At 42.7% G+C, this 26,923-nt stretch overlaps 1 long non-coding RNA gene across 1 annotated transcript; it reads left to right on the top strand.

The window, feature by feature from the left end:
• The first annotated feature begins 7,872 nt into the window (after positions 1-7,872).
• LOC122226274 lies at positions 7,873-25,710 on the top strand. Its single transcript, XR_006205549.1, has 2 exons — positions 7,873-7,979; positions 25,376-25,710. It is a non-coding gene; the product is annotated as an uncharacterized LOC122226274 (long non-coding RNA).
• Positions 25,711-26,923: the final 1,213 nt, after the last annotated feature.

Here is a 26,923-nt window from a genome sequence, read left to right as displayed (position 1 = left end):
AGGCAATTATAATCTCATCTCAGCCAGTGCGAGGCTTGGTGTATATGCCTTGAGTTAGATCATCGGACCTCCTAACCCCTCTCAGCAACAGCCGGACAGAATCGATCTTGGGACCAGACAGGGGGAGGCAAACTTTATCATAAAGGGTCAGGTAGTAAATAATTTAGGCTTGGTGGCCACATGGTCTTTGATACAATTAGTCATTGCTGCTGCTCTAGGGCAAAAGCACCAACAGACAATACGTATGACTCTGTTACAGTAAAACTTCATTTACAGAGACTGACGCAAATTTCACGTAATTTTCATGTGTCACAAAACACTATTCTTCTTTTGAACGGCTTTCGACCGTTTAAAAACACAAAAGCCCGTCTTAGGTCACAGGCCATACGAAAACGGGTAGCAGTCTGATTTGGCCCACGGTTTGCCAACCCTTGGTTTAGAGTCTAGAGCATAACTTGCTTTTTCTAAGGGAACTCTATAGGAATCAGCCCAGTGCTGTGCACCCACTGGGTACTCAATAAATGTTAGCTAACACTCCGGGGTGCCTCGTAGGTACGTGGTGAAGGGAAAACTGTGATCTGGAGAGAGCACGAGACGAGGGATTAGAAGACCAACCTGGAGTCCCAAATCATTACTTACTAACAGTCACCCGAAGACAGTCATTAATCTCCAACTGGGCCACGGTTTCCGGATCATTTGTCATTGCCAACAACAGGATGGTATCCTCATTATAGCCACATTGTATTATGCTCATAAGCATGGCACTTTGCATATGCTAAATTACTTAATCCTTACAACAGCCCCTTGACGTATATCCTAACAATATCCCCATTTTACAGATGAGGAATGAAGAGATTAGGTAACGTGCCCAAGGTCACTCAGTTGAGTAAATAGCAGGGGCAAAACCTGAACTCATCCTGGATTCTGAATCCGACTCTTAACCTTTAGGTTATAATACATTCTCTCTCTCTCTCTTTTTTTAAATTTTTTTTTTAACGTTTATTTATTTTTGAGACAGAGAGAGACAGAGCATGAACGGGGGAGGGTCACAGAGAGAGGGAGACACAGGATCTGAAGCAGGCTCCAGGCTCTGAGCTGTCAGCACAGAGCCCGATGCGGGGCTCGAACCCACGGACCGTGAGATCATGACCTGAGCCGAAGTCGGACACTTAACCGACTGAGCCACCCAGGCGCCCTTCTCTCTCTTTTTTTCAATGTTTATTTATTTATTTTTGAGAGTGAGAACACATGCATGTGCACACAAGTGGGGGAGGTGCAGAGAGAGAGAGAGGAGAGAGAGAGAGAATCCCAAGCAGGCTCCGTCCTGTCAAGCGCAGAGCCTGACCTGAGGCTTGATCCCACAAACTGTGGGATCACGACCTGAGCCAAAATCAAGAGTTGGACACTTAACCGACCGAGCTATCCAGGCACCCCATATAATACCTTCTCTTAAACAAATGAGAAAGATCCCTTCTTAAACAAAGAAATGCACATACGCGCAACTCTCTTCATATCGTTGGAATGGGGCGTGAGGAATGTTAGCCATGAACTTGAGAAACGTGAGCTCAAAATGATGTCAATGATTCCATTATTCCTACCTGGCACTTATTGGGCACTTACTATATATCTGGTCGGGTATTTTACTCTCTGTCTTATCCCATTTAATCCTTCTAACACAATTTTGTGAAGTAAGTACTGTCGGCAGCCCCTTTCACAGATGAGAAAATGGAGGCTTAGGTAGCTTGTGGAGGGCCCCAGGATGGCAAGTAGCAGGGTTGATAGTTGAATTAAGCCACCTGATCTCAGAGCCCAACTGTGACCTTTCGTGCAGTGCACCAGCCATATCTGCATGTGTACTATTATTAATAATGCAGTCAGCTATGTTATAAGTGACACGGGGCTTTAACAGCTGGCCCGGGCACCTAATCGCCAGTTAGAAGTCAGCTTCCAGTGGGAAAATGGGTCGTGAGTTTGAAACAACTGATTTGCAAGCAGCTTTTGGAAAACAGCTAGTTGGTGAATTAATTGGTGTCTGCATACGTGTCTCGACACAGTCAGAACGAGGTTCGTGCTTTTTGGTTTGTTTGCTTCCATGCAACTGTCTTTCCTGTAGCTGAGTGTTAGGCGCTGTGGCCTTTGGGTACGGACTTCTGTCGCTCCGCTCGGCTCCCTGAAGGGCCCGCTATTCTGCTTTGCCCACAGTGGACAGCCAGTGATCCGCTGGTTAACTCCTGAGCCCTGGAGCACAGGGCTGGACAATGACGGCTCTCATCAGCCTCCCCAAATTTTGCCTCCAAATGTACCGGAGGACGCAAAATAATCTACGCTCGTGTCTACAGGCACTTGCAGCACTGTTATTGAGTTACACTGAATTGAAAGGCTACAGATCAAGGTCCACGTGAGCGCCAAAGAGAAGCATAAAGAGACCAAGGAGTGGTCCTTGTAATCTCGGAAACGTGGCTCCTTGACAAGGACCTCCGTGTGAACCGTGCGGACGCCGGGTAGCTTGCCCGGTGGTAACAACAGTCCTGATTAAGCTTGTCTTGTTCATTTGCTTTTAAGGCATGTGCCATGTTTATTAGCAATGCTTATGAAGGAGTCTCCTTAATGTTGGATTAGCAACACCTCTCCCTGGAGTATTTTCTGTGTCTGAGGCTGTGGAGAGGGGTGAGAAGGAGTTCAAGGCAGAGCTCCGGGACCAGCTTGCAGTGTGACCTTGTACGAGTCACTTCGTCACCGCCCTTCCATTTCCACCTCTGTAAAAATAACATGCTAATGCCTGCCCTCTTTCCAACTCTCAAAGATAAATCAATGTCTGAAAAGTGCTTTGAGCTTGTCGATGTAAAGGCAGGCACTCCTTACCATCATTAATTAACATGTATTAATAGAAAGAATAGCACAGAAAACCCAAAGGTGAGCCAAAATCGTGATGAACAAACCTGTCATATTATATTAGCAACTGTCACAGAGCCAGCAGTGGAAATGAACAGCCTCTCTCCCTAATACTGCAGAGTTTTTCTTCCTACAAACTGATTCATGTGAAATTCAATTTAGGGGAAAAAAAAAAAAAACTTGTATGCCAAGTTTCATTCGCTTGGAAATTTCTTAGCAAGTAACGTAGTTTTCTGAAAAGGGGTGTGGGAGGAAAATCTCACCTCTCTCTTCCTGATTTAATGACATGACCCTATAATAGGGCAGGGAACATCCACTGGCCACCGTTACAACCGGGGTTTAAATATGAGGGCAAGAGAGTGGGTTTTTTCAATGTATTACCTCTTTTCTCCTTCATCGGGTTATTTTGGCTGAAATAATTTGACAGGAAAGTAACCTTTGGTCTTGTCTGAGAGGTTTTGCTGGCTCTGTCTATGCACCTGTGTCTGTCTGTGCAGTAAACCTGACTGTAGGACTCTCGTCACAAATGAACTGTCAGATCATTACCACAGTTGATACGGTATAATCTGTCTTGAAATTAGAATCAGTCTGGCCAGGCTAGGCACTCACTTGCCACGGAGGCTAATTCACTTCTTGAATATGCATTCATGGAGATGTGCCTCGATTTGGAATCCGCGGGGAGTACACGTTAAGAGCAGATTTTCTGAATTAGCATGGCGCGAGGGAAGGGTCCTTCATTTAGATGGCTGCAGATGCCGCTCCCTCTTGTTCATTACAATTGCATTTCATCAGCTTTATGATGTCCACACGTCAATTGAGCGTGAGGATTTTTCACACAAAAGAGCCTCAGGGAAAACGACTCCACTAGCTAATCAGCTGATTATCATACCTCAAATGGGCTGCAGTGCTTGCTGCTCCCAACCTGTACGGGCAAGAGCAGAATCGAAGATTAAGACTGAAAGAAAGAGGGCTCTTCAGCCAGGTTAGGAAAATTAAAGAGGAATTTGTCAGCGAGAGGAAGAAAGAACTGCAGGAGCTGGAGGGAAAGCCTTTAAAGTAGATGGGCGTTGGAAATAAAATGACGAATGCTTTTCTTTAAAAGGGGGTTGGTGGGAGAGGGTGAAAGGTTAATTAACTATATTATCCGCCCGTTTATACCCAGCTGTGTAAAGCTCTGTCCGCCCCTACCCTGGATTTTAAAACCTAGATTCAAGAACCCAGCCCGATCTCAAGAAGAGTGACTTGGAGTAATTGAATTAGTTTCCGACAAGTTGACTATTCACAACTGCCCCTGGGCACCTCCTTACAGATTTCCTTGGATTGGTTGGGAATTAATTGATTAGTAACAAGAAAAGGACCATAAGAGAAGAAATGCGCATCCAACCCAACTCCATAAAGATTGCTAGCTTGGGGAACCATTTATGACAGGCATTAATTGGGATTTTACCATCAGAGGTGCATTTTTAATATCGTTTGAAGAGAAGAGATTAATAGGTGGTCCTTTTTCCATTTTTGTCTGAAATTTACCAAAGTTTTCTCCCAGCTCCCTGGGGTCTTCCTCAAGTCTATCTAAAATGCAGTTAGAGCAGAGGCTGTCTTTTGCTTCACGGCGCGTCTGCCTTATGCTTTCATCAGAGGAGTCTAACTCACACAGATGCACTATTTAACAATGCCATCCCCTGCTTTCATCAGAAGGGGGAAGGTTGCAGAGCCGAGCCCTGCAGAATAAGGGGGGCAGGTCCCCTGTGATCGGCGAAAGCTGAACATCGGTGCCAGTTTCCATCTGTCATGATAGCCTATCTCCGAACCTTCAATCTGTCAAAAGCTCGCTGCCTGGCTGAAGGCTCCAGGAGATTTGGTGCACTAAACACATTTGACAACAGCATTATCACTGCAAGGAGCCAGCAAAATGCCATCAATGTGTTAATTGTAACTGGCTATGTAAAGTGTCACTTCCCATATCATTTAACACCAGCTTCGCCTCTTTTGCAGTTCCTAATTTTCTACACTTTATAAACATATGGATTGCTCGTGTAACAACAATGTGATCTTCTTAGCAGAGGTTTAATTTTGCTTGGATACACTGCACCCAAGCTTCTCCCTGGGCAACAGCGACATGGAGGGGGCTTGGGAGGAGAAGTGAGGAAGAGAAAACAGAGGGCAGCTTGGGGGAGCAGAGCTGGGGCGGGGGGGGGGGGGGGGGGAGATGGGAAAGGCCAGGAGGAATCAAAGCGCTTCTCACGCAGGCTGCTGTGGTATTTTTTAGATGAGGGGAATGGTGGTGCTTTTTTCAGGGTGTGTTCTTGCTAATGGGGAAATAATTCTGTTCTCCTACAGAGGATGAAAAATGCATATCCAGAATTTTTGTAGGCACTGAGATTTTTTTGCCATCATAATATGAACAGTTTTATAATGGTAAACATGAGAGCAGCACATAAATAAATGAAAAATCCCCCTTGAAGATCTGAATGGGTTTTTAGCACCCAAGTACCTAATATTCAATTTCTACTACAACTAGGGCCAGGTGTTAAATTTCTCTAGTTACTGTCACTAATGCAAATTAGATTCTTTTTCTGCTCATAAAAAATCAAATCCACATTAGAAATTAGCTATAAAATGTAATGACTTAAATGCTATAGTGTTTTACAAATCTCCCTGCATTTCTATGGTAGATAATGCTGTAAAACTGAGAGAAGATAATAAAATATGGTAGGAAGTTGAGTTATTTAAAGGTCTTTTGTGACTGCTTACTTAGAAATGTGATGTATTCTTTTGCTTTTCTCTTTCCCTGTCCCCCTTCATTGTGGGAAATGAGCACATTTATGATTCCGGTTTTTTACAAGCTCAGAAGTAATCAAAATTCATTTTTAAATGATGTTACAAGAGCTGGAGAGATCATTTGCATTATTGAAAAGAATACCCCCCAGAGAAGTTTACAATACCTTTGCAACTTTGAATCATTGGGATGGTAACCATTCTGAGGAAAGTTTGGAGTGCTTAAATAAAGAGCTTAATTAGCATTTTTTTAAAACTCTTCATTAACAGTATCACCAAATTTACCTAGGGGATTGCCTCACAGCCTACACCCAGAGCCCTGCCCCATTCCCCTGTAGCAAAAGAGAAACTTTCCTTTAAAATGGAGCGTTTAAAATAAATCCTACAATACACAACAGAGCAAAATTGAACTGGGAAGCACATAGAAAGCTATGCATTTATCAAAATTTAAACCCTAGCAGCATTCCATTCAGTCAGGTGTAGAACGCGTGCATGTTTCACTCCACCTCTGCCAGGAACTCAATTTAGGTCCTGGCATTAAAATCCTAATGAAACTTCAGGCCCCAGATGACTAGGGGGTTCTTACAAAGCAAATGAAGTTATGATTAAGATTAACATTTCTGAACTCAGCTAAGGAAACTTAGATCACAGAACGGGTTCATCTGAAGAAGGAATTCAATGATCAGGGAAAGCAGGACAACAATTTTTGAGCTTATCCTGTGCGCCCAGAATGGTGGGTGCTACATGAATATTTCACTTAGTTGTTTTAGTGAAAACTCAGGGCGAGTAACTTACCCAAGGCCACACAGCTAGTCCAACTCCTCCCCATGTTCTTTTTGTGACCCCCTGGAGAGACTGTCCGAGAACCACCAGCCAAGTTTGGGGCAACCAAGCCATTTTGGGGCAACCAAAGCCCAAGTTGCCCCTCGCAGCCTCCCCTGGGGGCCAGGCGAGCCCTCTTTCCTCCCACCTGGCCCCCGGGGTCATGGCACTGGCCCAGGTACACTCACTATGTAGACATTCTTCATGCTGACTGGCAGAGCTTCAGAGAAGGATTATTTCACATTCCCTTTTTGCCTTCCCAAGTAAGTACAGGTCTGCTAGGGACGCAGACCCTCCGATGGGTGCCAGGCATGAGTGGAAAGAAATAGGAAAACACGTAACACGTGGTATCTTTTCTCGGGAAACGCACGCATTTTGTGAAGACTCCTATCATCCTGCCTTAGGTCCTGAATTCTAGGGTACTCATTCCAAGTGGCTTCCTTGCTTTTTCTGTAACATTTCAGAGTCTTCCCTCTATCCCCCCTCCTGGAAAGTGATTAGCCTTGGTGCCTCTAATCAGATGCCTCTGCCAGTGACCAACAGAAAGCTCTCTTCTTTCAGCTGCCTTTTGTTCGGAGGCTATTGTCTCTTTCCTCTTTGCATGGATCCACTCAGACTTTCTGTATCTGGGAGCTCTGCCCCTCTTCTGCTTGTCCAGTGGCATTTCCCTACTTCCTTACCTTAGTCTCTGGGCTTTTGGGCTTTTTTTTTTTTTTTTTTTTTTCTTTCTCTGTCACCCAGATTGGCTCTCAGAGAGATTTATTTGCGGTTAGATATCAGTTAGCCGATAGAGTCTGCCATGTGTCACTTTCATGGGTGTTTGAAATTAAAAATCAAGCCTACGGGCTCCTGGGAGGCTCAGTCGGGTAAGTGCCTGACTCTTCGTTTCAGCTCAGGTCATGATCCCAGGGTCGTGGGATTGAGCCCCATGTTGAGCTCTGGGCTGGGTGTGGAGCCTTCTTGAGATTCTCTCTCTCTCTCTCTCTCTCTCTCTCTCTCTCTCTCTCTCTCTCATAATAAATGAATAAACATAAAAAAAAAATCAAACCTATGCCGAAAGGGGTTTGGGGCTGTTGTTTGTTGGGGGTGGGTGAGGCCATTCCCAGCCTTGACCAGGTATGCTTGGTCCTGCCTCTTCTTATGTTTAGCCCTGCAAACATCAACATATTTTACATTTATAAACCATACTGGGTTGAATTATTCCCTCTCCTCCAAATTCACTCACCTGGAACCTGTGAATGTGACTTTATTTGGAAATAGGGTCTTTGCAGATGTGAGCAAGTTATACTTGTGACCTCACAGTATGTGAGGTCATACTGGATTCAAGGTTGGCCCTGAACCCAATATGACTGGTGTGCTTCTAAAAAGAGGGAAATTCAGACACGGACACACACACAGAGGGAATACAGCCAGGGGCAGAGGTTGGAATTATGGCGCCATAAGCCACATTGTATGGCATTCTTTGGTTTGTGGAAGAGGCAAAGGAGAAGGTATGGAAGGTTCCTTCCCTAAAGTTTTTGGAGAGCGCATGGCCCTGCCAGACCCTTGATTTCAAGATTTCTAAGCCTCCAGAACCAGGGGAGGATACATTTCTGATGTTTTAAACCACCCAGACCGCGGTACTTTGTTACAGAAGTCCCAGGACACGAATATAGTATCTGTCTACCAAAAGCCCAAAGGGCCGTCTAGCATTACGTCCTCTGTCCCCTCTACGACTACTTGTAGAGGAGAACTGAATCCATGCAGCACATATGAATTGAGCTCCTACCACTTGTCAGACACTATGCTCCAGGAGAGGGATTCGATTCTTGGAACAAGATATGGGGGGGGGGGGGGGGGGGGCGGGTAATCTCATTGAGGGTATATTCCAGGGGGCTGGCTTTCTTTGAGACTTTCTAAGTAGTGACCGCTCACCCTTTCATTTGGAGACCCAGCGTCCCAGCAGATGTTAGAGCAATGAGCTGAAAATCTATCACAGTTATTTGGGGGAAAACATAAAAGTGAAGATGCATGGTTTAATAGAAAGTGTTGGGCTTTGACAGATCTAAATTCCGTATCTGCATCATCCCTCGCTTATTATGCAACTTCCGGCAAATTGAGCTCTTTGTGCCTCGGTTTCATTATCTCGAAAACGGAGACAATATATACACCTACCTCGTAGGGTTTTTGTGAGGATTAAACTATTTATTATGCGTAATGTGCTTAGAACATTGCTGACATATAAACTCTCAATAATTTTCAGCTATTATTTTTTAATGAAAAATGTTCTATAATTAAGGGCTTGATAAAAATCATCATTATTATTATTGCTAATGATTAAGTACCATATTATTGCTGAGGTAACATGGCCAGTGGATTCCAACTGACGTCTGTGTCTATAATTTATAACCTTACCAACTACTGTGCGCCCTTGGCCAAGTTACTTAACCTCTTGGAACCTCATCTCTTTAATAAAAGATAAAACAGAATCTCCATAGGGTGGTTGCAAAGATTACATGAGCTAAAGTCCTGGCAAATAGCGAGCACTCAGTAAACACTCACCCTCTTCTACCCTAACTCTGCAACAACATGCTACATTTTGTGTGGTTCTTGCTTTGCTAAATTACTATGTCAAGATTCAGCACAAAAACAAAAATTCCAGAGCAGCATTTTAGAAAGTAACAAATGTTTACTTTCAACGAGTTTTCCTAAAAATGCTAAGAAAGGCTTAAGGGCCTCAAACAAAGGCAGGCTTCCACATCTAATGGGTATGTTTTCTCTACATTAAAACGATACACTGCATAGTCCCCATATTTGCTTGGCTTTATTCTTTAGCCTTCAGGGGCTAGAAATTTTAACTGGATTTTTTAAATATAATAAGGACATTGTGATCCAATGCCAGAACACTAGGTTCTTTTATTTTCTCTGTGTAAGATTTTAGCGGCAGGCGGCTTGACTCTCACTACCACCCACTCTCTTCTTCCTCTTCTTTCCACACTGTCAGATCGGCTGGCTGCTCACATTCTGGTGTTAATGAGCCCTGGAGAGGGGCTATTGGGAGAACAGCATTGAACTCTGTCCCTTTCGCTCGCTCGCATTCCCTATCTCTATCAGCTGCTCTCCCACGTTGAATGGCTTCTGCAGTTTTGAAGCTAACAGTAATCGTGCATAGGTGGAGTGGGGAGGGGGAGGGAGAATTGAGATCCAGATTTTCCAGTCTAGTCTTGTGGAAACAGCGCCACAACGCTGAAAAATGGTGTATCAGTTAGTTGTTGCTACATAACAAACCACCCCAAAACTTTGTAGCTTAAAACAACAGTTATTTATTAACTCACAATTCTGTGGTCCAGCAACAGAGGCGGGGCTTGCCTGGGTTTACTCATACAAACTGCAGTCGGACAGCAGGTCGCCTGGAGACTGGTTAGTCTAATGGCCTCACTGACCTGTCTGTCTACAGGCTACTGGCTGCAGTAATGAAGATAATTGGCCTACATATCCTCAGTAGCCCAGCCTATTTACATGATGGCGGTCACAGGGTTTCCAAGAACAGGGAGCGAGAATATTTCCAAGTGCCTAAGTCTCTGCTTGCATCGTATTTGAGTTGTCACATTGGCCAAAACAAGCCACATAGCCAAGTCTTGTGTGAGGGGACCATCTAAGAGCATGGATACAGAGAGGGAAATAATTTGTGGCTATTTTTACAATTTACCGCAATTAGTATTTTTCTTCCTTCCTGTCATCTGGACAAAGCAGAGCATGTGTTCTAAAAGGACATTTTAAGGAAACCTCCATGATGTATACATATCAGAAAAAGAGAAACGGGAACTCCAGAAAGATTAAGGAGTCTCCAGCTGAACAGAGGAGATTCAGAAGAACTCTCAGAAATATGTAACAAGTCCACCTGACAGTAGATAAAATATAGTTTTCATTTAGGCTCTGCAGAGAAGATTCTGAATGACAGGAATAATCTTTGGGCACCTATGTAAATTTTTATATGACTCATTGAAATGTCTCTCTTTCTGCAAACCATAAATACAACCGGACGTTGAAGCAGGTGCTGAGAGTAAAGACGTCGTTCCCTGTCCTCACGATGCCTAGAGTCTAGGAGGGAATACCAACAATAAAAATTACATATTCATATATGTCATAGGGCAGCAGAGGAGAGGTCCAGGGGTAATGACACAAGGCCCCAGCCCAGCTAAAGACATGACGAAAGTTTCCTCAGAGCCCTGAAGAATGAGCTGGGGCTGGGGCGCCTGGGTGGCTCGGTCGGGTAAGCATCCGGCTTTGGCTCAGGTCATGATCTCACGGCTCGTGAGTTCAAGCCCCACACCTGTGCTGAAAGCTCAGAGCCTGGATCCTGCTTCAGATTCTTTCTGTGTCTCTCTCTCTCTCTCTGCCCCTCCCCTGCTCGCCCACTGTCTCTCTCTCCCTCCTCCCCCCCTCAAATATAAATAAACATTGTTAAACATTTTTTTAAAAAGAATGAGTTGGGTCTTCTAGATGACGAAGATCGGGAAGGAGAGCCTAGGCAAAGACCACTGTGACAGGAGGAACCTATAAAGTGGGCAGTGTAGAAAGACCTTCATCTCTGTGACCATGTGAATTAGATGGCATAAGATGCGACAAGTGCTACTAACCGAATTAAAGTATCTGCATGTAAGCACCCTGTTGCAATCAACCATGTAGGACTTAATATCAAACAGCGTCTGTTCTCTGTGGTTCTCACTATCTATTGAATAATAATAATAATCCACTGGATACAATAAGCGTCTCCCAACCCAGCTCTATCCCCTGAACTTGGCTAGCTCGTGCAGACTAGGAGCTTGTGGGGCCACAGGGGCTCATAACCTCGAAACATTTGGATTTTCAGGTTTTCCTGAAAAGGTAAGAGATCCGGCAAAATTAGGCTTACGTTCCCACATGGCGATACTTGGTGGAAATACTCTCATTAGTTTGGGCACACTCGTTTGTCACACCTCCACCAGCCAGCCCATTACGTTCCTGCCTGGCGCCTGGCCCCTGTAAGTATCTGAGTTTGCATCTCCTCCTAGATGTTTCCGTGACACGGGTTTTTATTTGTAACATAACTGATTACTAATCGCACCCAGGAAATGCTTTCAGATCTTCAATGGCAAATTCTTAAGTCAACACACAGAGCTGCCTTTTTCTTCTCTCTCTCTCTCTTTTATTTTCTTTCTTTTATGACGGTTTTTCTCCCCCTCTAGCATTTTGGTCTCTCACTGTCACTGAGTGAGTTAGTGAGTACAACATGTGTGCCTTCCATCCACAATAATTAGTTCTAGGCTGACCATTATAAATATACATTTTTACAGTTTTATTCATAAGACAGTACTTTTATTTCATAACAATGCATCAGTATGTTTTTTTCTGCCTTTTTCTGGTTTCGCTTTTGAGTTTTCCATCTTTCAGAGAAGTCATTACAACCGAAGGCATTTTAAGAGATTATCCTTTTAACTTTAAGTTGTGTATCACATCTGTAAGGAGAGACGGAAACAGAAACAGGTGACTACATGACATGTTTTTAATATAGTTATGAAATAATTCAAAGCCCAACGTAACAGAGAAGTTCTATTATCTGCTTATAATGAGATAGGCCTCTCTCCAAGCTTTGGCTACCTGCTTTATTTTCAGACCCTCCTTTCATTTCTTCCCTAAATCCTATTCATATAAGCAGGGGTTTTAGAAGCCTGAAACCATTATTTCCTTTTGAGAAGTAACTTCCACACAAGCTCCACACTATACTAGAATTTGCCATTCTAGCTACATTTGTCATGCCTTGTCTTAGGACGGATGGCACCTTTATATGAAAGACAAGCCAGGTTTTGTAGCCTTGAAATCTTCCCTTTCTTAGACTCTTAAAAAGTACAGAGAAGAAATAAGAACGATTTACTTTTTTAGTAAGCTTTACTTACTAAAGATTGACAAAATAATCATTCTGATACTTTGTAGCATACTTTTGGGTCAATGTCCAGCTTCTCCAAGTAAAGTTCTAATGATTATAGGTCAAATGTGATCAGGAAATTGTCTGTGTTTAATAATTTTAGTGAATATAGGGGCACCTGGGGGGCTCAGTTGGTTAAGCGTCCGACTTCGGCTCAGGTCGTGATCTCGCGGTTTGTGAGTTCAAGCCCCGCTTGGGACCCTGTGCTGACAGCTCAGAGCCTGGAACCTGCTTCGGATTCTGTGTCTCCCTCTCTCTCTGCCCCCCCTCATTCATGCTGTGTCTCTATCAAAAAAATGAATAAACGTTAAAAATTTTTTTAAAAATAATAACTTTAGTGAATATAAAAGACAGAGAACTATTCCCTGGGGATGAGCGTAGAACCAAAGATTTATGTTTCACTTCCCTCTCTTTTTCTATAATGTGTCATCATTGTATCATTCCCCAATCCTAATGAAAAAAGAAATATAAATACATCATTTGGATGTTTTCAAAATGCAGCAAGCTTCTTTTTAAGTACAAAACACTTCAACTAACCAGCCTACAATGCGCTAAATTGTCTCACTCTAAGTTCTTTTCAAGGAGGAAGATGTGATGAGTGCCAACAGGGTACAGAATTGTTAGGCTGTGTCTAAACAATCACCACCCAGGATGTTCATCAGCCCAGAGCTCAGGGCACATACAGCGCAAACTTCTGCACCTTCCTCACCTAAACCACCCCCGTGGTCCTTGGTGAGAATGATTGAGGTGTCTCCGAAACACGGAAGACTAGCCCAAGAAATACCCAGAAGGGTGCCATGACGCTTACGTACTGCCTTCAGCAACGGGTTGAAACGAGAAGGGCTTTCTTCTTTATCTTCAGTTAAAAGGACAGTTTGGTTGAGTTAGAATTTCAGTAACCAAGGCTTCGCGTTCAGGTGGATTACGTCTTAGGTGTTATGGGTACCTGGCATGAGGTTGACAGGGAGGGGAGAAGTGGGACGCTTCATCTCACCCAAAGGGCACGTGGAGTAGAAGCACTACGGTCCCAGACTTGGTCCCAGACTTCGGCACAAGCTGACGCATCCAGCTGTGCCCACCTACGCACTCCAAAACCCGAGAGCGAGAGTTCAGTCCTCCGTGAAGAGTACTGTTCCCTACCCCCCGGTGGCCCCACTGTTCCCACTGCCTCGGAAGGCTCCTGCCTCGCCTACTCTCTTAGTAATGATCCATGAGCAATGCTTCCCGACCGCTGTCTCACATTGCAGGGACCGTGGCAGAGATTCCAGAATAACAGAATAGCTTTGTTAGTCTGGTAATTAAGACAGGAGTGACATTCAAACACAGCCTGGACAGGACGTGGCAAATTACTGTATTCTTTGTGTGAAAAGCTGTTCCCAGTCTGCTTTGTCTGCCCTCCTGGGATCTCATCATCTCCACTAAAAGTCAAAATGGGATTTTGCACCCTCTATTCCCTTATCTTTTTTCCCCCTAATATATATCTGCTTTGTGGGAGCTATGTTTGTCAAAATGTGCTAATTTATGGCATTATGGGGAAAAAAATGAAACCTCAGCTTTCAATTCTTGTTCCTTCGGGCAGCTTTGCTAAGGATCCCCTCCTTTCTCCCTCCCTCTTCTCTATTTCTGGGGAGGTTATTTGCTAAACAGAACATGTTCTTTTTTCCCCCTGCAACATATGAGGTAGGCAAATGGCCACTCGTCATTCCTTTTTCAAGTATGTTATACATACAATTCTCTCACAGCTAATAGCTCCTTCTATTGTCCATAATTTATCACTGTCAAGGTTCTTTACATTGTATTTCCTCCTTATGTGTTTCCTGAGAAATCTATGCTTTCACTATTGTGGCCCTGGATTTCATTAGCATAAACTGCATGATAGCAAATAAATATATATTCTGTGTCCCGCCAGAGTCCGCGTGCTTTGCAAAGAACAGGATGTTATTTTCTCGGTGTGTTTTTTCTCATTTTCCTACGGTCTTTTTCTTCTTCCACGAAACCATTAGGAAGTGAGTACCAAAGGTATCTTGGGTAATTAGCCATTACAGTACTGTCACAGAGGGTTCCACAGTCAATACAAAGATAATTTGGGCAATGGTGAATGACAGTGCTGTCCAGACTTTTGGGATAATCAAGGACACATCCAGCTGTACCAGACATCTGTCAGACCCATGAATCATTTCAACTGGCTCGACAATAGCCAGGCAGCCCCAGCGAAGGTAAACACTGCAGCAGGCAGCACGCTCTCACAGACATCAATACTTGCTCCGGCATAAAACCTGTTTCTGCTGCGAAAGCAGAGCCTGGTGCAGAATAGGAACAGTTGTGACATTCTCGTGTTAGTTTAAAAAAAAAAAAAAAAAAAAAAAAGAGGAAAAAAGAAAATGCAGATTAGATGCTTAGGAGAAATAGTATGCATATCATGAGGACACTTGGGGTTTGTTCTTAGCTAAAAATAAAATGAACGTTCAAGAAAGCCTGGCATATATTGGTCGCCATTGGTGTTCCGTAATTAACTCTACTTTCAAACCAGTCCATCCTTTTTTATGCACCGTTCCACGCTGTTAAGTAGTTCTTTATTTTGTAAGTTAACGTCGCTTTCGTGTCTTTCGCGTTAGAGGCTCCTCAGCAAAGGTGGCTGGCTATTTGTGGAGCACAGTGGGTTGGCCTTCTCTGAAGGCCAACAGACTTGGCTACAAGGCAATGGAATGGTATGGTATGGAAAACTCTCCGAAATGAGAACACAGCATTCCCATTTGGATCGGATGCAGTGTCAGTGCTTACGATGTATTTTTTAAAAAGACTGCCACTAGGAGAATGTCTGACATTCACACATGGTAGGCGGGGCACGCGGGGCAACTAGAACTTTCTTCGCAAGTCTGTAACAGTTGACCACCTGATCGTGAATTTACCATAAAAGGGTGTAAACATGACCTAGTTTGGGTTAAGTTGACATGATACTTCCTGGCTTTCCTTAGGCTACCCCCAAAAGGGCCAAGACCTTCCCAACTGAGACCAGGAGCGAGAAACTTATCAGTTCGCCACTCCCCACCTTCCGGTTACAGGAGAAGCTATTCTTATACAAATCACTTTTATGAGTCACTTAATGGGCTGTTCATTCACAGTTCCTTATAAAATTCTTTAAATGTCAGACATGTAAGTGCAGAGGGAGCAGGAATGGAGCAGCACAGGTAGGAGCTACAGGAGGGCATGGGGACCAGGGTCCCCTGTGATGTTGCACAGCTGGGATCCAGGAAAACCCCGACGCCTATCATGAAAATCAGGATAAGAGATGCATTTCTTTTCAGTCTTTCCTTATTCTGCCAACTTTGTTATCACTTTTTTAAAGCAGCTATAACTGAGACACAGAAAACTGCACCATTTAAAGTATACAATTTGAGTTTGACTTATGTACGCACCTGTGAAGCCATCTTAATCATCGAGGCCATATCTATGGCCCCCAAATTTCCTAATGCCCTTGTGTAAGCCTTTCCTCCCAACCTCCCTGCTCCTCCTTCCCAGGAAACCACTGCAATGTTTTCTGTCGCCATAGATTGGTTTCCATTTTCTAGAGTTTTATATGAATAGGTGCATTCATTGTGTATTCTTTTTTTGTGTATCTGGCTTCTTTCACAAAGTATGATGTTGAGATTCATCCATGTTTTTGCGTTTATCAGTAACTCGCTCCCTTTTATTATCAAGGAACATTCCATGGTAGGTATATACCATGGTTTATTTATCCAAGTCACCTGCTGATGGTCATCTGGCCTGTTTTCAGGTTTTGGCAAGTACAGATGAAACTGCTACAAACATTCACACCTGACTTGGTATGGACATATCCGTTCTTTCTACTGGATAAACACCTAGGAATACGATGACTGGAGTACACGCCAAAGTGTTTTCCAAAGCTGTCCTATCTGTTTACACTCCTGCCAACAGTGTACGAACGTTCCAGTCCCTCCACATCCTGACCAACACCTGATATGGTCAGTGGTTTTCATTTTAGCCATTTTAATAGACGTATAGCAATATCTCTCTGGGGTTTTAATTTTCATTCCCCTAATGACTAGTGATGATATTGAGCATCTTTTCATGTGCTTATTTGCCATCCATATATCTTCTTCAGTGAGGTGTTTGTTCAAGTATTCTGCCCAGTTGTCAAAAAGCTGTTCTCTATATACCGCTAGATCTATTTCGAATTCTCTGTCCTGTTCCATTGATCCATTTGTCTACTTTACGTCAATACCACCCTGTCTGATTCCTGTAACCCTATAACTGTAGGTCTTGATAACTGACACCACTAGCTCTCCAACTCTGTTCCTTTTTCAAATGTACTTTGCCTATTCTAGGTCATTTCTAGCCCCATACAAATGTTAGACTCTTTTTGCCACTATCTATAAGAAAGCAAGCTGATATTTTTATTGGGGTTCTGTTGAATATATGGACCGATTTGGAAAGAAGTAACATTGTAACAATATTGAGCCTTCCAACCCATGAGCAAGGTAACTTCCTTCAGTTATTTAGGTCTTCTTTGTTTTCTCTCAGTAATATTTTGTAGTTTTCAGTGTACAGATCTTGCATCTTTTCATATTTATCCCTAAATATACCAGTTATAAATTGTATCCATTTAAAATGTTACTGATTTTTAAAATGTTTTCTGAAAAAGTTTATTTACTTATTTTGAGAGAGAGAGCATGCACAGAGGAGGGGCAGAGAGAGGGAGAGAGACTCTCAGGCAGGCTCCTCACTGTCAGCACAGAGCCCGATGTGGGGCTTGAACTCACAAACCGTGAGATCATGACCTGAGCTGAAACCAAGAGTTGGTTGCTCAACCAACTGAGGCACAGGCACCCAAAAATTTTACTGATTTTTAACATCAATGAATTAAATTATTGTTATTGCTTTATATTTAGATTTCTGAATCTTTGTTGTTAGTATATAAAATACTACTAATTTTTATATGTTGATCTTATATCTTGCAATATTGCCAAGTTCAGTTATTAGTTCTAACAGCTTTTTGTAGATTCTATTAGATTTTCTTTGTAAACAATTACGTGGCTTGTAAATGAGGGTAATTTTATTTATTTTTTCAGTTGGGATGCCTTTTATCTCTTTGCCTTGACTGACTGCACTAAAACTTTGACTACAATATTGAATACAAGTGGCAAACAAAGATATTCCAGTCTTGTTTTTGACCTTAAGGGGAGAGGATTAAGTCTTTACCAGTAAATATATGTTTGCTGTAGGTTTTTTGTACATGCCTTTTATCAGGTTAAGGAAGTTCCCTTCCCTTACTAGTTTGCTTAAAGTTCTTGTGTGAAATGAAAGTTGGATTTTGTCAGATGATTTTTTTTATGTCTATTAAGATGATCATGTGAGTTGTTTTTGTTTTGTTTTTGTTTCTTATATGGTGATTGGTTTTCTAATGTTAAACCAACCCTGCATTCCTGGGATAAACCCGATCATGATATATTATCCTTTTGTTTATTATTGAATTGATTTGCTAACATTTTGTTCATAATTTTTTCATCTATGCTTGTGAGAGATAATGACCTCATGGGGTTTTCATTTCTTACATAGAATTGCTATTATTTCTTAAATATTTTTGAAACAGCTTCATTGAGATATAATTCACATACTATACACGTCACTCATTTGAAGTGCACAGCTCAATGGCTTTTAGTGTATTCATAGAGTTGTATACCCATCACCATACTCAAATTAAGACCATTTTTATTATCCCTAAGAGAAGCCTATACCCCTTAACCATTATCTGATCCCTGTATCCCTGCCGACCCTAGGCAACCACTAATCTCCTTTCTGTCTCTGTAGATTTGCCTATTCTGGACAACTCACGAGAGTAGAATCATTCACTACAGTAAAGTTTTCAAGATTCACCCTCCCAATCTTTATGCTGTTTTTGCCATGTGTTTTATTTATGCATTTGTTATAAACTGCACAGTGTATTGTATTATCTCTTACTTAAATGGTCAATTGTCTTTGAAAGAGATTTAACTAATAAGGAAAGCATCTTACCTATTTATCCATGTAGACATCCTTTCTGGCACTCTCCATTGCTTCATCTAGGTTGATACTTCCACCTGGCATCGTTTTCTCTCTGCCTAAAGGAGTCTCTTTAACATTTCTTAATTGGTCTGCTGGTGATGAAATAGTTCAGCTTTGGTATGTCTAAAAGTTCCTCATTTTACTTTCATTTTTTAAAAGATTTTTCACTGGGTTTAGTTTTTGCTGACGTGTGTGTGTGTGTGTGTGTGCGCGCGCGCGTGTGTGCACATGTGTGTGAGTGTGTGTGTGTTTCAGAAATTTAAAAACACTGCACTGCTGTCTTCCTGTTTGCATTATTTCTGACAAGAAAGCTACTCTAAGTCTTGTATTTATTCCTCTATCCATAAAGTGTTTTTAAGACTTTCTGGCTGGGGCGCCTGGGTGGCTCAGTCGGTTAAGCGGCCGACTTCGGCTCAGGTCATGATCTCGCGGTCTGTGAGTTCGAGCCCCGCGTCAGGCTCTGTGCTGACAGCGCAGAGCCTGGAGCCTGTTTCAGATTCTGTGTCTCCCTCTCTCTGACCCTCCCCTGTTCATGCTCTGTCTCTCCCTGTCTCAAAAATAAATAAAACGTTAAAAAATTAAAAAAAAAAAAAAAGACTTTCTGGCTGCTTTGAAGATTTTCTCTTTATCACTAATTTCGAGCAATTTTATTGTGGTGTGACTTGGTGTGGTTTTCTTCATGTTTCTTGTGCTTGTTGTTCTTTGAGCTTCCTAGGTGTGTGAGTCTTTTTTCATCAAATCTGGAAATTTTCTAGCCACGTTTTCTTCAAATATTTTTCTTTTTCTTTCTCTCCTCCTTTCTTCTCTCCCTTGGGCACTCCACTTTTAGTAGCTTGAAGTCGTCCCACAGCTCACCGTTGCTCTTTTAATTTTTCTGGATTCTCTTTGTTCTGCAAGTTTCACTCGGGCTAGTTTTTATAGCTATGCCTTCAAGTCCGCTCCTCTTTTCTTCAACAATCTCTAATCTGCTGTTAATTGCTTCCAACATATTTTCCATTTCAGACATTTCCTCTCTAGAAGTTCAGTTTGCATCCTTTGTGTATCTACCCTGCCTCTACTTACTTTTCAAATGTCTGAAAGGCAGTTATGACTGTTTTAATGTTTTATTATGCGAATTCTAACATCTAGGTCAATTCTGGGTCCGTTTCAATGGGTTGATAATTCTTCTATTTATGTCATCCTGCTCCCTTATATTCCTGGTAATCATTGATCAGACATTACATATTGGGTTGAGATCTCCACAAGAAAGCCCTAGTCCGTGCTCTTATGTGCTCAAGGAGCGGATGTCTAGTGTGGAGTGGGGACTGGGGGGCGGGGGCGGGGGGGGGCATGGCAGGCATGAGTGAAGTGGGCCAGGATGAAGCAGGCTTGTGCACATGTGTTGGTTCAGGGGCAACTGGGGTTCACACTGACATCAGGAGAAAATAGCACACAGTGGTTAACTGTGGCCCCTCCTTAGCTCCAAATAACTCACTTTCACCTAAACACCTGATTTAAACTGGTAAACTAGTGGTCCCCAATCCTGAATGCCCGCTGTGGGAGGCTTAGGCATAGGAAGCTATAGCAGGTCTTAAGGGAGCATCTGAATAAGATACTGCCTGTGTTACCCTGAGGAAGATAAACCGTGAGGTTCTGCTAATATGTTCATTTCCTGTCAGTCATCCTGTCATACTTCACCAGGGTTTTTTGCTGCTGGGACCCAAAGTGAACCATAGTGGCACAGACTAAGCTCACACATCTCGGAACATTTTAAACACATCCTTTATGTTCAGCTTCCATAGTTCACCCAGCACAGGTTATTTACAGATTACAGGCTTCAGAGCAAATGAACCTCCCAGGGAGAAAAGGGAAGGAGCAGAGCTGGGCCTGGGCTGGAAGGAATAAGCATTCGGTAGTCTGGGAAGTGCAAGCGTGAGGCCACCTGGTGAGAGCAGAGGAACTAGGTGGAGGCCAAGTGGACCGATAAGCCACCCATGTCCTTTTAGAAGGATGAACTTGGGTTGAACCCCCCCCCCCCGGCATTGGCTTTATTTTGATATTCATGTGTCCTTGGGAACCTGGGAACAAAGCTACGGTTATTTGTAGATCAGTTCCACATTCTCGCTTCACCTTCTTTCAATGCCAGCAGCAATTGTGAAAACTAAAACAACTCCATCTAGGAAAGGAATTGGGGTCATGCAGACCATGCCGCTTCTGAAAGCCAAGGTTGCAGCGGCTCTGAGGAGGGCCTCTCTCACTAACCTCAGCGGATGGCATCCCAAGAGCAAGGGTGCAAGATAGCTTTTCAGCCTCCCCAAAGTCCACAGCCAACAGGTTATCCCAAGAGCTTTTGCGGGGGAAGCCCGGAAGCAGCCTCTAAAAGGATATCAAATCTAAAGTAACCAACTTGAAGCTTCCTAGTATTTATAAGACCGTAGTGGGTTCTACTGAAATAGCTTAATCATTTTGTGCACCATTAGCTACAAATCATAGGTGCTGACATTACATTATTTTCATGCACACTGAAAAGTACACTAAAAGGGTCCTCGGGGTTCAGGAGCAATGGCCGAGGCTAAATGAATGAGGAAGGCAAACCATTTGGAAAGCAGGGGGTCACTAGGGGTAGATATTAGAAGCCTCACTTGGGTCAGACTGAGATGAGTGTGCAGAGTGGTTAAATAGAGAGGCTGTAAGAAAAGAGAAAACCCGAGTTCTTATCCCAGATTTTTCATCTTGGGTCAAGGTGTAGGTTGAGGGCTGGGGATTTTCCCATCCTTAATACAGCACCTGAGTCCAGGTTCCTCAATCCTGACTGCACATTGGCATCAGCTTTAAGAAGCTTCCACTTGGTTTTTCTCTTGTCTTTTAATGCCCATGCTTGGACCTTAAACCCTGCCCCATATTTAACTGGTCTGGTGTGGGGCTAGAGCGCCGGTCATTTTTTTAAATGCTTTTGGTTTCTCACTTGTTTCTGACATACAGAGTTGAGAACCATTGGTTTAGATAATGCAGGTCCAGATCTTGAACTCTGGGCCAGGGCACAGAAGAGTTCAAGAGGGAAAGGAAGGAATCGAGAATGACTACTGGGTTCTTGACCCGAATAACTGGAAGGTCGGATCAGCCATTTCCTGAAATGGAAATGACCATGGGAGGACGGACTCAGCAGTGAGTGCATGAAGCCCTGGGCTTACAGACTTGTGTTTGAGGCCACCCCTGTCTTTCTGAAAGCCACTTAGAGGTGGGTAGAGCAGATGCATACAGAGATCATGGCAGTGCAGAGAGATAAAGGCTCTAGGAGCCAGGGAAGCACAGAGGAGACACGGAAGACTAACTCTGCTTGGGCAGACTTTGCAGAAAGGTCATGTGCTCAGCAGTGTATGGGATAAACTGAGAAGACAGAAAATCGGGAGCAGAGGAGAGAATAGGCTGGAGGCCACAGGCTGGCAAGCAGTGCTGGAGAAGAGGAGTGTCGGTAGGCTGAGTGGGGCCACGTGAACCGAAATCCATCGGTGCCGTGGGTGAACCCTGCTTGCTATCTCGCTGTTTAGTGAGGCTTTCCCTTCTTCCAGAATCTCCCCTCAAAGCACCATTGCTTTGCCCGTGGCCACAGCTATGTGTAGACACTCTGCCTCTCCTGGAAGCGGCAGTCATTCTGCCCTTCACTTGCGTGGCCTTCGGAGTCCCTACTGCTGCCTGGCAAAATGGCTACGTGGGATGTGGTGGACCTTTCACCTTTTTGACCGCTGCAGTCTTCTCCAGCCGCTCAGCCCCTCTCGATGAGCAATGTCTGCCCCTTTGCTCTCCAAACCCCGATAGCCCAGAGACTGATTCACTTTTTATTTCCTTCCCCCTTGACTGCCTTCACTGAAAGACTGCCTTTCCTGCAGATATGGAAGTTACATAGCGTCAGGAAATCGGGATTTGCATGATCTTTGGGGAAAATTCCTTACACTGTGCCAAGATACTAGGACGGTAATGCGTTTTTATTATGCTGCTTAAACCCTGTTGCAGGCATTGGCCCAGATAAGTAATTCATTTTTTGCCTAGTTGTTTAGTGTTTTTGGTTTTTAGCCTCCTTGAGACTTTCTGTGAGGTTGGGAATTCGCTTTGAGTTCTAGCTCCAGAGTTACCCACAAGCCCAACAAAAACTATCACATTAGGGATGGACAAGAAAGGGCTTACCAACAGCCCAGAAAACAGTACAAAGTTCCCCTTGTGATGCTGATTTCTGGAATGTGTATATACGTTGTAATTGTGCAACTGCACAATCCTCATATACCAGAAATATACACACACATAAATAGACACATACGTATACATATATGCACGTATATGTGTGTATATAATTTATGATGACGAGGAAGTATTAGCTGTGCTTCCGAGCCTTAACCCAATCTACAGCTTTATTTTATTCTCTCTGACAAGCCTTGAACCCTCTCCGTGGAGGAAATTTCCACGTGCAAGCATGGAGCTCAGTTTCAATCAAGCCCAAAGATTTAACTATCCAGTATTGCCTTTTCATAATCTGCTTTAATTATTATTGATTTCTATGTTTGGAAAGTGCCCGGAGATGATAAAGGGCTCCCATCTGTTTTGCTGTTGACCATTTGCTGGTTGATCTCGAGCTCACCCTTGGCTCTTCCAATTGGTCTCTCTCCAGCACTTCTGCGGGTGGTTATACCTCCTGCCCCACAGAGGTCCCTACTCCTGTAGCCAATCAAATTATCAATAAAAAACAAACTGGCAAATAACAGGCCATTAAATAAAATCAATTATTCCAAAGCAGATTTCATTTGGGAACACAATCGGAGCCGTATTCAGTAGGGAAGAGAAGTAAAAAACATATATACTTAAAGTATCAAATATTAAATATGTGAATATAATATTCTAGTACAGATAATTACTGACATACTAATATGTAATATTCAAATATATAATGTATAATGTTAATATCCTAAAATACATTATATATTAATATACTAATACACACTCTATAGAATCAAAACAGGACACTCAAGGAGAACTTTCTGCCCAGTGCTTGATTGACCAAGGTGCTGTGGAATACCCCTTCTACGCTGATCTGTGACAAGTCCTATCTCCTCCATGTTGTCTAGGCACCGGCTCTCAAATTTTCATTAGGGGTCTAAGAATTTTTAGTTATCGTTTCGTCTCTGAGTGACTGACAGCGGCAGCAGCAAACAAGCCAATCGTAGTCCTGCTGTGGGGAAAAGGCTGATATTTTGGTGATGGATAAAGTTAAAACTTTACAGAACATTTTAAATCTACCAACGAGTTTATAATTATCATCGATAACTTTCCCTCATAGCATCAACATTTATATTTACCTATGTGGAAAAGACAAAGTTTCAGACTCATTGATACCCGTTCTTAGGTTGAAAATGAAAGACCTAGTACAAGTCCTTCCCTCTACAATAGGAAGAGAATGACTCAGCTGCGGTGTGAAATGGAGAAAAATTAGAACTTGAGTTTTGTAGATCACTATGAGGTTGTAAACATAGAGAATAGCAGGACTTAAGAATATGTGACAATAGGGGCGCCTGGGTGGCTCAGTCGGTTAAGTGTCTGACTTCGGCTCAGGTCATGATCTCACGGTCCGTGAGTTCGAGCCCCGCGTCAGGCTCTGTGTTGACCGCTCAGAGCCTGGAGCCTGTTTTGGATTCTGTGTCTCCCTCTCTCTCTGATCCTCCCCTGTTCATGCTCTGTCTCTCTCTGTCTCAAAAATAAATAAACGTTAAAAAAAAAATTAAAAAAAAAAAAGAATATGTGACAATAAAATCTCCCTTTTTCAGTCAATTGTGTAGAAACCATTCCGTATCTGTGTTCTAAATCTATTCCAGTTCATTTAAATATAATTTAAAAGGTAGATTCAAGTGGGAGGGAAGGAGGGAGTAATTTCTCCTTTCAGAAATAAAGCCTCTGGGGATATGTTTACATGGTAAAATAAAAATGCTAAGAAAATTAATGAAAATTAACTTTCTATGGCTTAAGCTTTAAGGTCAGCGGGAGATCAGTGTTAGAGTTTGTGTGCCAAGGAAACCTTCCGTTGTGGAAAGGGAGATCTTGGAGCCAGGGGATGTGCGGACCTTTAGAAACATGGGATCGTCCAAATAAATGCAATTTGTTACACTGCATGTAGCAAAGAGCTTACTTCAAGGCAAAGACGATTCATTGGGGGGGAAAAAGTGGGAGGTTAGAGGTGCAAGAAGAAGTGAGTCGTTTAGGATTAAACTCAAGTTGCCCCACAACGAATACAGCAAGCACAATAAAAAAAACAAACAAGTAAGCAAATGCATGCCTTCTTTCTTCTGAGTGATAAGGGAGGGTGGTCTGCTCTGAATCCCTGCAGAACTAAAATCACGTCTGGTTCTGCCCCAGAAATGCTTTGATTCCAAAGGAAGTTCCACTATGATCTTCCATGTAAGTAGGAGAGAAACTTGCAGTTTTTAACATTTTCTCTAGATCATACGTGTATTTGGGGTTTTTATATGCAAATTCCTTTACGCTGCTCTGTCTTGAAAAAGGGAAATATCTTAATTTTTTTCCTTGATATTTAACAGTCATAGGCCACATAGGGTTTCTTTGTGTATTTACTTATAGAACCCAGGGATTTGAGATATGGGGCTCAAAGTTATTAGAAATTGCTACATTATGACTCAGCTACATTGTGATGGCCTGGGGAAACAAAACTAACAGACAAACACCAAACCAAAAAAAAAAAAAAAAAAGCAGCTTAAGTAACTCTATGCACTACTTCTTGCTTTGGGCTCTGGGATTTGTCCGCTTTACCCTACTGGTTCTTAAAATTGAAAGGATAAACTGTAGATCCAATATAAGGACCTAAATTGACCTTTTCTTATTCTCTTTTTCTTTTATCTCCAGTCTATTTATAAATATGTAATCATGCTTGGAAACATTGGACAAGAATATCACTATTCCCTATTGCTATGCCTGGGCAGACATCACTAATTGATCACGGCACTCTCCCCAGTGAGTTTGGACAGAGTCACACAATTTTATGCAATGTTCCAAGCAGCCACTACCACTGGTTGGAATTACATGTGAAGTCAATCCTATCTGATGTCCTAGAGCCAGTATCTCAGCGGTTGAAAATTTTGAGTGCCTAAAGGAGGGTGAGGATCGTGCCAAAGTGGTATTTTCTTTCACCACTTACATATACCAGCAACTAGAAAGAAACAATAAAGGAAGTAGCAACATTCACAATCTGTTATCTATTTTGTTGCTGTTCACTGAATGGATTTGTTCAGTATTGGTTGCTATTTAAGTGCAACATAATTACATATTATGGAGTGTGTGTATATACTACTTTAATAGAGCTTATTATTTAGGCTTTGCCATAACTATTTTCGTTTCATTAGAATACATAAATACTTTAGGGAGGGAGGCTTTTTTGAGATGAAAAGATGGGTTTTAATTATTATGGCTTGCTTTGCTTGGAGCTGATTTTCATAATTAACACATATTAGAGTCAAATGCAACCATGTATTTTATGCTCACTGGAGTATACAAAATTTAACTTCTCTCAGTGGGCTGTTTGTGCAGTGGAATTTTCACAGTGGCCTCTGGTAATGGCAATACTATGTTATTGTGCCAATCTTTACCACCTATGCCATCACTGGTATTAGATCAAATGTTTGCAGAGTTTATACAGTATCACATTTGCTTGACTAAAATGTCCATAGGAAAATTCCATTTTAGCAATTCAAGACTCAGATCAGGTGAACTGATAGGGTACATCCTGGAGGGCTGGGGTCAGAACAAAAGAAGGGCAGATCTATGTTAATGACCGTTAAAACAACACAAATTGCAAGCCTGACGTTTTTGTTCTAAACTTAATTTTGCTACCGATGTTTATCGGAGGTGGACTAGCTCTTCACCAGACCCGTATTCTCATCTTCCTGGGCACACAGCTGGAGCACATCTTCTGATTTTATGTGTACTTCAGTACAGCCATGTGGCTCAGATCCAGCCCGTGGAATATGAGTACAAGCGGTGCAAGCCATTTCCTCACCTGGCTTGGAAAAAGTTCTCAGATGCATTCTGCATGCTCTTCCCCCTTTTACCAGCTTGGTGCACACAAGCCCAGTGACCTTGGAAGTCAAGACTGAGATGGTGAAGCCACAAGCTGGAGGAGCCTAAATCTCTAAATAACCACCAGCTAGGAACACCCATTTGGGCTTTACAGGGACAAAAACCCAAGCGTGTGTAATATTTGAGCCACTATGCATTATTGGATGTGTTGATTATAGCAGTGAGAATTACGATGAATGTACAGTTTTTCTAAGCAATTCTTTGGATCAGTAGTCCTCTCTCCAGGTAGAGGGTAGAGGGAAGAAAGTAGATGGGTGGACAGTGTTACAGAAAGAAAAATATGCTGGGGACGCCTGGTTGGCTCAGTAGGTTAAGTGT

The sequence above is a fragment of the Panthera leo genome, chromosome C1, assembly GCF_018350215.1.
Source record: "Panthera leo isolate Ple1 chromosome C1, P.leo_Ple1_pat1.1, whole genome shotgun sequence".
NCBI classification, from domain to species: Eukaryota; Metazoa; Chordata; class Mammalia; order Carnivora; family Felidae; genus Panthera; species Panthera leo.
The sequence above is the reverse complement of the archived record's forward strand: the minus strand, read 5'-3'. Positions and strand labels throughout refer to the sequence as shown.